An 11,837-nucleotide genomic window follows, 5' to 3' on the forward strand; every position below is an offset into this window, starting at 1 on the left:
CGACGCCGCGGGATACAGATCCGGAGAGAGAAGGTCGAGACACCACTCTGTATCAAATTGCAGAGCAGAAGACTGGGACAGGGGCGCTGGGCGCCTTGGTCCTGCCAGGACAGGGGCACTGGGCGCCCTGGTCCCTGGGACAGAGGCGCTGGGCGCCCTGGTCCTCCGGACAGACAGCTTTCAGACAGCTTTCCGACAGTGTTCCAGAGTGCAGAACAGCAATTTCCGGTGCAGTTTTCAGGACAGTGGCGCCCATGCCCCCGTCTCGAACATTTTCAGTCCGATTTTGACTCCGGGTACACATCTGCATTCTTATTTCATCTTTGTATTTATAGCTGTTCATTGTTTAATCTCAATTCTGCAATCTTGTTATTAGTTCATACTTGCATTTTGGGATTAGGGTTTGAACTTGCATTACTTGATCTTACAATTTCAACAAGGGAATAGAAATCCTAATAGATATCCCGTGGCTCTCTCTTTCACCAAAAGAAGTAGCCAATTGTGCGATATCTCTAGGCTCTTTCGTATTCCATAATGTGTGTCAAAAGGTAGGATTAGGGCATGTTAACCTAGTCTCACTTTTCCCCCCACACAACTGGCATATTGGGTACAGACCTCAATTCATTGATTTCAGAGACTCGGATTGCATAGGCAGGTAGAAGGGTTCTTAGCATCTTACTTGTTACATCCTTTTCTTCAATAGTTCCTCCTGCTCCTTTAGTCTTGTAATACTAGGTTATGTTCTCACCATCATTCATCCTCATAGATTCAAGTTGTCCTCTTAGACTATCCACTTTTTCTCTTTGAACATGTTCATCTCCACCATACACAGATATCAGCTTAGTCCAAATTGCCTTTGCATCAGTACATCCTTCTAGATCATTAAACTCTGAGTTGGTCAATGTAGATGTTATTTCAATCATTGCTTGAATATGTTCTTGCTTTGCCTTTATCTCTTCCATTGTCAATGGATAGGTGCTCGGTGTGATGAAATCATTCTCCAGATAATAGACAACATATTCTCCAATTCCTGATAGATGCAGCTTCATCCTTTTTTGCCATGTAGAGAAACTTGACTTATTCAACTTCGATCCATCCCTCTTATACATCTTTTGGATCTTTAACTCAAGTGCCTTTAAACTTTTCTTCCAGAGTCCAAAGCTTTGATACCAATTGATAGTTCTAATACTAAATATGATTAGTACAGATGCCAAGCTAACAATATGAGAGGGGGGGGGGGTGAATCATTCAAACTTAATCTTCAATAAAAACAACAAATTCAACCTCGGTAACCTTATCAGAAAAACAATAATGCATGTAGACCCATAAATAGATAACATCATAAACATATAACACCAGATTTAACATGGAAACCCAAATAGGGAAAAACCATTGTGGGATTTCGGACCCACTAAGAAATATACTCTTCTAGAATATGCTCGGTTAAAAGCAAATCCTATTAAAGATTACAAACACATTGCTAGATGCGACCCGGTTAAGGGATTTCCCTCAGATCTGTTAGGATCTTCACTTTGTTAGAAGTGACCTTGTTAAAGGATTTCAAACACTCAATAAGAATGTCACCTTGCTAGAGGATTTTATAAATAAGATTGTTAAGTCCACTCGGTTAAGAGATTTTCTGCTACTTCTCAAAATAACAGTAATAAAAATATGTCTGCAACTTCACATCTAAAAATGTTGAAGTAGATTCTTATTTGCTCAATACAATCAATTCATAGGACTTATCTTGTCCCTTTGCTGGGCTCTATACTCTGTTATCAAAACAGGTCTTCAAACTTCTGTGCTCGGTAATCACTATGTAGCATCCTTGTGCATACACTTGCTCGCATACATTGTTTATCAACAGTTTCCTATTTATAAACAATCTTCCAACCGCTTAATCTCCTTGATCACATTTCCCATGATCAATCATAGCCATCAAATCTTCAATCTTGTCCAGGTTCATTGTATCCTTCGATCTAAAAATGTTTTACCCCGCCTTGGAACTTGTGTTAGGGTATTGCGGTTTAATCTAAGTTGTAGATCTTCCCGCCGATCTTTCTTTACCATAGATTCTTTAACAATATTCATACATGGCTTACCAATCATTTAATCCGCTCCAGATCATCAGCTTCCTTCATTAAATATCACATGTAAACATTTAATGCATTCTATTATAGCTCGGTTGTAACTCGGTAAATACTAAACTTCACTCGGTAGACATTTTGTCTTCATTAACCGATAGCGATAATCTTAGGGTTTGCCGACTAGGTTCCTTAGGGTTTACCGACTAGGTTCTTTACTCGGTAACATAGTATAGTATTAATATTTTAAACAATAGCATATGTAGGATATCAAAACAATCTAAACATCATGATCTCATCATTGTCTAACTCGGTAATAGTTGCCCATTGAATAACTTATCCCCTTATTCATCATATTCTTTCTGTGTCTTTTACCAACATCTTTATACTCATCAAATCATACTTCTTAAGATATGGCAACATCATACTGAATTAGAAAATCAATTTCTTGACATCAATGACAAAATAATAATATTAAGACAGTAATCATCCTTAATCAGTTATATCTATAGTCATCAACAACCTTTTCAATATCCTTATTGAAATGCCAACAATCTCTCATTGTAATTGGAATGCCAACCTTCTTCTTGTCTGTTATAATGCCAACAACCTTCACTGTCCAAAATACTCCCAAGAATAAGGTTGATCTAACTATAACCACTGAGGACATGAAGCTAAAGAAGACTAGTGCAGTAGGAAGGAACAATGCTGATCCAAAAGGAAAAGGAAAGATGAAAGAAGGTAGCGTCACTGGAAGCAAGAACTTGAGAAGAAGACAACCTAGAAGACCTCCAATCGGTAGAAGACAAAGAGATGTTGTTGTCCACAAGTCAAGACAAGTGTGGAAGATGAAGGGATCATATGAAAGGACTGCAGTGACCAGACAGTCCAAGAACAATCCCCAGAGAAGCAAAAATGGAGATGCTAAACCAGTAAGATCTCCTCATGTTTGGCAAAATAAATTTTTAAGTTATGAGCCCCCTTTCTCTAGTTATTGTTTTTCTTGTAAGGATTATTGTCATAGGGTGGATGAGTACAGAAAGAGGTCTAGGAATAGACAAAATGCTTCTCCTAGAATTAACAATGTTGTCTATCAAAGATGTAATTGCTTTGGCCATAGAAGTCATGATTGCAGAAAGAAGGACTAGCAGTCATGTGGCAGACGATATAATAGTTATGCTCATTATGGAAGTGTTCATAGAGTATATGAAAATGAAATTTTTGCATGGAACAAAAGGAGATGTGTTCCTATAAGATCAAGAGGTCCACCGGTTTCGGTTGCTAGCTACAACAACATGATTAGAGGAAGGCGACTAAATTAGTATAATAGAAGGTCCTCTAATCATGTTTTTGGCATGATCACGGTGTGTTTCTACATCAATGCTTATGGTCATGCTGCAGAATCTGGAAGAGCAAGGACAAATCAACCAAAGAAGGTAACACCTACTCCAAAGACTGCAAATGGGAAGAGGATTGAGATCAAGTAGGTATGGAGGAAGAAGGAAGATAGTAGGGCCATGGACCGACACTGTGCATCCAATGCATAAGTGATATTGGTGGATACACAAGTGAGATCAAATTGGTATCAGTGTCAACCTCAACACTTGGTATCAGCAAATCAAGGTCAAAATGACTATTTTCATATCAAAAGGGGAGATGATGTAGTCTGACCACCAAGTCAGTGGAATTCACTGACACATTTTTCCTACAATTGGTATCAGACTTGTATATACCATTGGCATCTAGTTAGCATATACATTTGGTAGCTGAGAAATTGGTGTCAGTTGGTATCTGAGTCCTCCATCTCAAGTGTTGCTAGTTGAGAGGATGCAAAGTGAAATGGTCAAAGGAGGAACAACCAGTAGAGAAAAGGGAGAGATAGACATTGGCAGTGCCCTTTGCCATTGTTGTCAAAGGGGGAGATTTTTGGAATTATGTTGTCATTGATGTAAACCGGTATAGCATGGCAACTAGTATAGGAGATTGTTATGTATTGTTGTCATTGATGTCATCTAGTATAGAAGGTTACTGGTACACAAGTTAGTGTTGGCTTGTGTTGAAGACATGGGTATTGGAGACCAGTATGATATGACAACTGGTAAGCATGTAGTTAGAAAGTAAGCAAGGAGGATCCAATGAAGAAGTGCCAACTGGTATGTGTTGGTATTTTGGTATGGTTTTGTCATTGATGTCAACACTTGCTAAATTCACCTACTTTGGAGATCCAACAACATTCACCGACAAACAGTAAACTGTGCAACCAGTTACCGGTATATGGTCAACCCGCAGGATATAATGTTCACCGGTACCTGCATTAACATGGAAGACACTTGGTAATGTCGAAGACATCATATGGACACTTTACTTTGAAGTAATAATTATTGGTATATTCTCATTTGCATATTTGCTTTTACCGGCAAATAGGTCCAGGTTATCTAGGGTTACACCGGCAAGCTTAACTTTTCCAGATCAGCATGGCACACTATGGAGATGATTTATTATTGTTGTAAATGCATTAAGCCGACATGTTCAATCGGTTATTGCATCAGATATTGTATTATTTGTAAAATGTTTTATTGTAATATCTTGTAGAGCCGACCTACTAAAATTGGGCTTAGGGTATGGTATAAATGTAAGATCTTATTTGTAAGATCAAATGTGGAATGTGAAAAAGAATTGTGTGAAGGTATATGCGAGATCAAGCAGAGGTATACATGAAGACATCATTCAAAAGTGAAGTTAGGTTTTTGTAGAAGCATATCAGCATTACACCAGTATTGAATCCAGCATATGAAGATGCTATTTTGTGTAGTACATTCTCATTGGATTTAACCATCCAACTGTAGTTAGTGTGACTCCCGTTTGTGATTCAGCAATGAGCTCTAGGCTGTTGGCCTTTCTGCATGTGCAGACCCCTCCTTGTACACTTACTATTTGCAGTAGTATCATCTGATTGTGGGTAAGGTTTCCCACCGTGGTTTTTCCCCTTACAAGGTTTCCACGTACAAATATTTGTGTCATGTGTTGTGGATGACTTTATGTTTATGTTTCATGCATTAATTCTTACCAGTATAGCAATTTTCTATTAACACTGTTTACCGGCATACTTAACTGTCTTACCGGTATTAAGCATTAAGTTGGTTAATAAGATTTTGGTTTGAATTTATTTGACAACTGATTCACCCCCCCCTCTCAGTTGTCTCCAGGACCTACAATTAGTATCAGAGCCTAGTCCTCTTTTTGCAGAAGTTTAACAACTTGAGGAGATCCAATGTCTACTAATTATTTCAGAAAGGATAGTCCTAAACTTGATGGAACCAACTATGGGATATGGAAAATCAGAATGGAGACACATCTGAATTGCATTGGTAAAGACATCTAGGAAGTTACTAAGAATGGTTATACTGCTGCTGTAGCTAGTCAGACTGCTCCCATTACTTTAGCTAAAGATGAAGAAAATGATTGCAAAGCAAGAGAAGAACTTTTGAGCACATTATCAGATCAACAAATCATGAGATTATTAGATAGATCCACTGCAAAATCTATTTGGGATCATTTGGAAACACTGAATGAAGGAGATTCCACAGTCAAAATTGCAAAACTTGAAAGCTTCTGAGTCAAGTATGAACATCTAAAAATGGAAGAAGATGAAAGGATTTCTGCTTTTATGGAAAGAGTAAATGAAATTGTTTTAGGTATCAAATGTTGTGGAGGAACCTTGAGTGAAGATGAGATTGTTTCAAAAATCTTAAGAGGTTTGCCACTAGCATATAAAATGAAGGTTACTGCTATAAATGAGTTAAGAACAATGCCTAATACATCAGTAACTAGGGATACATTGATTGGAAAACTTTCAACTTTTGAAATTGAGGAATTTGGTCATGTTGCTACTATAAAAACTGATTTGGCCTTCAAAGCATCAACATCATCTTCTCCATCTTTCGACAAATCAGACTGGAGAGCCTTTTATCCAAGAGAACTTGAAGAAACCAAGAAGGAGAATGAAGAGCTTGAAGAACTTGAAGCACTATTTGCAAGAAAAATGCCAAAAGGTCCAATTGGAAGTAAGTATGAAGGTAAAGCACCCTTTAAATGTTTCAACTACAATAAGATTGGTCATATGGCTTCAAGATGCCCTGATAGACATGCTAGACTAAGAGAAGAAGCTAGAAGGACATACAAACCTAATCCTGAATATCAGAGATACAGATTTAAGAAAAACAAAGATAAATCTTGTTACATTGCTGATGAAGGTGTGACTGATGATTTTGATGAGGATCCAATAGACAATGGATGGGTCTTTGTTGCTATAACAGAAGATCAACCGGTACCTATTCCTCAACTGGTAGAACAAGCCCTTGCAGCTAAAGTTGAATCAAAGGATGAATGGATTATTGACTCGGGATGCTCACATCACATGACTGGAGACAAAGGTAAATTCTTGAACTTTCAAGAATGCAATGGAGGTTTAGTAAGATTCAGAGATGACAAAGCTTGTTCAATCAAAGGTAAGGGTTCAATATCTCTTGATGGTAAACATAACACTGACAATGTCTACTATGTTGAAGGATTAAAACATAATCTTTTAAGTGTCGGTCAATTAGTTGAGAAAGGTTTTCAGTTACAATTTAAAAATGGAAAATGCAAAATCATGAATAGAACTGGTTTGGAAATTGCAACTGATAATCAGACTAAAGGTAATATCTTTCATTTGAATAACAGTAAAAAGGCATGTTTAATTGCACATATAGATGAAAGTTGGCTATGGCATAAAAGACTATGTCATGTAAATTTTGATTGCATGGTAAAAATCAGTACTTCTAAGGCAGTTAGAGATCTACCTAAAATTGTGAAACCTCATAATACAATTTGCAAGGAATGTCAATTTGGAAAAAAAGTTAGAGCTAGTTTCAAAAGTATTCCAGAAAAATCCAATAATGCTCTTGATTTAATTCACACTTATTTATGTGGTCCAGCTAGAACTAAAAGCTTACAAGGTGATAGATATTTCATGCTAATTATTCATGATTATTCTAGAATGTGTTGGGTTACTTTTCTCAGAGAAAAATCAGAAGCACTTGGGAAGTTCAAACTATTCAAAGCAATGCCTGAAAATGAAACCGGTAAGAAAATTAAATGTTTAAGATCAGATCAAGGAGGAGAATTCACATCTAGAGATTTTAATACATTCCGTGAAGTAAATGGAATCAAAAGACAATTATCAGCACCTCGGACACCACAACAGAATGGAGTTGTTGAAAGGAAAAATAGAACTATTTTGGATGCAGCAAGAAGTATGTTATCAGAAGCAAATATACCACATGTCTACTGGAGAGAGGTAGTAAGCACTGTTGTTTATACATTCAACAAAGTTCACATAAAAGGTGAAACCAGTAAGACCCCTCATGAACTATGGTTAGGTAATACTCCTACTCTTAAGTATTTCAGAATTTTTGGAAGTAAATGTTATATTAGAAGACATGAGTATATTGGCAAGTTTGATCCTAGAAGCGATGAAGGAATATTTCTTGGTTATTCATCTAAGAGTAAAGCTTATAGATGTTTTAATAAAAGATTACAGAAAATTGTTGAAAGTGCAAATGTAAAGATTGATGAAGAATTCAGAGGAACTTCAAGGTATATAGACCCTGAACCGGTAACAGAAATTATGACAAATGAACCAACAATAAATCCACCGGTACAGAATGATGATCCAGTTACTCCGCTATCATCAGAAGATTCCACAGTAATTGAAGAACAACAACAGACTAAGACACCCCGGTATGTAAGACTGAATTATTTTGAAAATAAGATAATTGGAAGCAAATTTAAAGGATTCATGACAAGAGGAAGATTGGCAAATGAAGAGGTATGTCTTATTTCTCAAATTGAACCATTATCTATCAATGAGGCATGTGAAGATAAATTTTGGATTAAAGCTATGGAAGAAGAATTAGGACAAATTGAGAAAAATAATACTTGGACATTAGTTCCCCGGCCTGAAAATAAAAATGTAATTGGAACCAAATGGGTATTTAGAAACAAACTCAATGAAGATGGTAAGGTTGTTAGAAATAAAGCAAGACTAGTGTGTAAGGGATATTCTCAGAAAGAAGGAGTTGATTACAATGAAACCTTTGCACCGGTAGTCCGAATTGAGGTAGTTAGATTATTCTTGGCCTTTGCAGCTCACAAGGATTACAAAGTTTATCAAGTGGATATTAAATGTGCATTCTTGAATGGAGATCTTGGAGAGGAAGTTTATATTGAACAACCTGATGGATTTTCTTTGATAGATGACAATGATATGGTTTGCAGATTAAGAAAAGCTCTGTATGGATTAAAACAAGCTCCAAGAGCTTGGTATGCAAGATTGGATAAGTATCTTTTAAAGATTGGTTTTACTAAAGGAAATGCAAATAGCAATTTATATTACAAAGTAACTAATGATGACATCTTGATTATGGAAGTATTTTTTGATGATATAATCTTTGGAGGAGAAGATGGATTATGCAAAGAATTTTCTCTTAAAATGCAGCATGAATTTGAAATGTCTATGATTGGAGAAATAAAATTCTTTTTAGGATTACAGATTTTACCGACTGATAAAGGCATATTTTTGAGTCAATCTAAGTACTTGAAAGAACTACTTAAGAAATTTGGGATGGAAAACTCTAAACCGGTAAGCACACCTATGACTACAAATGAAAAATTATCTCAAAGGGATGAATCTACACCTGTTAATCCAACTAGATACAAATCTATGATAGGAGGTTTACTGTATTTGACACAAACCAGACCTGACATTATGAATGCAGTATGTATAGTTTCTAGATTTCAGAGTAGTCCTAGGGAAAATCATGAATCAGCAGTAAAAAGGATTTTTTGGTACTTACAAGGCACAACAAATCTTGGATTATGGTATCCTAAACATGAAAAATTTGATCTATATGCATACACAGATGCAAATTGGGTAGGAGATGTGGATGATAGAAAAAGAACCACTGGAGGAGCATTCTTTCTTGGAAAGAGATTAGTTTCTTGGTTAAGTAAGAAAAAAAGTTGTACATCTTTATCAACAGCAGAATCATAATATGTTGCAGCAACAACAAATTGTACACAGGTACTTTGGCTTAAGAAAATGTTGAAAGACATAAAGGTAAAATGCAGGAACCTATTACTATATATTGTGATAACACTGCAGCAATTGATATATCTAAGAATCCAGTATTACATTCTAAAACAAAACATGTTTCTATCAAACTGAATTTTCTAAGGGAAAAAGTTGAAGAAAAGGAGATAAAACTGGTTTATGTGAATACTAAAGAACAGCTTGCAGATATTTTTACAAAACCTTTGCCTAAGGAAACTTTTGAGTATCTCAGAGATTAGCTTGAAGTCTTACCTCCACCGGTAGAGACTTAGACAGTTGATGATTGTCATCAACCAACAGAATTAAATGAACAAATCTTTTATTCTGGTATTTGATGAGGAAGCTACTTCTCAGGGGGAGTAGTTGGTATATTAAACTAGTTGGTATTTTGTATGAACATGACTTTTTGTGACTTTCGCATTTGATGTCAAAGGGGGAGAGATATATGGAAAAACATTAAGGAAAGATATATGAAAATTGCATTATCTTTTTGAGGAGAGACTGGTATGAGAGATTGGTATTGAAAATAAATCTTTGAATAAACACATATTACTCCCAGGGGGAGAAATGGAGATTGTTGATTTTTGTACTTGGCATTTCTGTTTCGGCACTTTGATGGTTTTTCCATCTTGTGTTGCCATCAATGCCAAAGGGGGAGATTGTTGGTATTTTGGTATGGTTTTGTCATTGATGTCAACACCTGCTAAATTCACCTACTTTGGAGATCCAACAAAATTCACCAGCAAACAGTAAACTGTGCAAACAGTAAACTGTGCAAACAGTAAACTGTGCAAACAGTAAACTGTGCAAACAGTTATCGGTATATGGTCAACCGGTAGGATATAATGTTCACCGGTACCTGCATTAACATGGAAGACACTTGGTAATGTCAAAGACATCATATGGACACTTTACTTTGAAGTAATAATCATTGGTATATTCTCATTTGCATATTTGCTTTTACCGACAAATAGGTCCAGGTTATCTAGGGTTACACCGGTAGGCTTATCTTTTCCAGATCAGCATGGCACGCTATGGAGATGATTTATTATTGTTGTAAATGCATTAAGCCAACATGTTCAATCAGTTATTGCATCGGATATTGTATTATTTGTAAAATGTTTTATTGTAATATCTTGTAGAGCCGACCTACTAAAATTGGTCTTCGGGTATGGTATAAATGTAAGATCTTATTTGTAAGATCAAATGTGGAATGTGAAAAAGAATTGTGTGAAGGTATATGCGAGATCAAGCAGAGGTATACATGAAGACATCATTCGAAGGTGAAGTTAGGTTTTTGTAGAAGCATATCAGCATTACACTGGTATTGAATCCAACATATGAAGATGCTATTTTGTGTAGTACATTCTCATTGGATTTAACCATCCAACTGCAGTTAGTGTGACTCCCATTTGTGATTCAGCAGTGAGCTCTAGGCTATTGGCCTTTCTGCATGTGCAGACCCCTCCTTGTACACTTACTATTTGCAGTAGTATCATCTGATTGTGGGTAAGGTTTCCCACCATGTTTTTTCCCCTTACAAGGTTTCCACGTACAAATATTTGTGTCATGTGTTGTGGATGACTTTATGTTTATGTTTCATGCATTAATTCTTATCAGTATAGCAATTTTCTATTAACACTATTTACCGGCATACTTAACTATCTTACCAGTATTAAGCATTAAGTTGGTTAATAAGATTTTGGTTTGAATTTATTTGACAACTGATTCACCCCCCCCTCTCAGTTGTCTCCAGGACCTACAGTATGTTGTTGGATGTTTGGATGTGAAACAACAGGACTCCCACCGGATGAAGAGAAGACTAACAGTGAGTGTGCCCAACCCGATCACATGTGGCTGATTAAATATGTATATGCTCAATGTCACCTAAGGCATATATGTGCAATGCTGGAAGTAGATCTTATCCCCCAACATCCATGTAATTCATTATAACTCTCCGAGATAGGTTAGTAGAGGATTTAAAGGCAAGTGGTTGAAGGTTCACACCAGATCAACCAATGAAATAAAAGGATGCCTCAGGTGCATAAAACTAGAGATGTGCACCAGATCAATAAGTGTTGGCATCTTGTGCCACTGGGATAGAGAAGGAAGAGTAAAGAAGTGATGGGTTTGTCACTTTGACAAATTGGTTGAGATGTTGTTCACGTTGATGAAGATGAAGGCAAGGTTGAGATGCTACAGACAAGGATGTTACAGGAATGCAGATGGAGTTAGATGTCCATCGGTAAAGCTAACCAAGTGACAAGTGAAGAGCTCTTGTTCGATGAAGAAGTGTTACTGTGTTTTGGCAAGTGAAGTGACTGAGAAAAGGTGTTCCATAATCAAAACAACAATGTGCAAGCTTGAAAGCAGACCAGATAGGGTATAAATGACAGGGTTAGAGAATCAGTAGGTATGCACCGGTTGTATGGTTGGTCGGTGTTTTTTTATGAACTGAAATAAATGACTTAGCAATGGTGGATGCCAACAATGATGACACATAGGACACAAGTGTCATGCATGTTATAGTTAGTGAGGTAGCTGTCGACTGAGTCCAATCGAGCAGATCAGAGTAGGTGAAGGAAACTGCATCATGCACG

The sequence above is a fragment of the Cryptomeria japonica genome, chromosome 3 (assembly GCF_030272615.1).
Source record: "Cryptomeria japonica chromosome 3, Sugi_1.0, whole genome shotgun sequence".
Taxonomy (NCBI): Eukaryota; Viridiplantae; Streptophyta; class Pinopsida; order Cupressales; family Cupressaceae; genus Cryptomeria; species Cryptomeria japonica.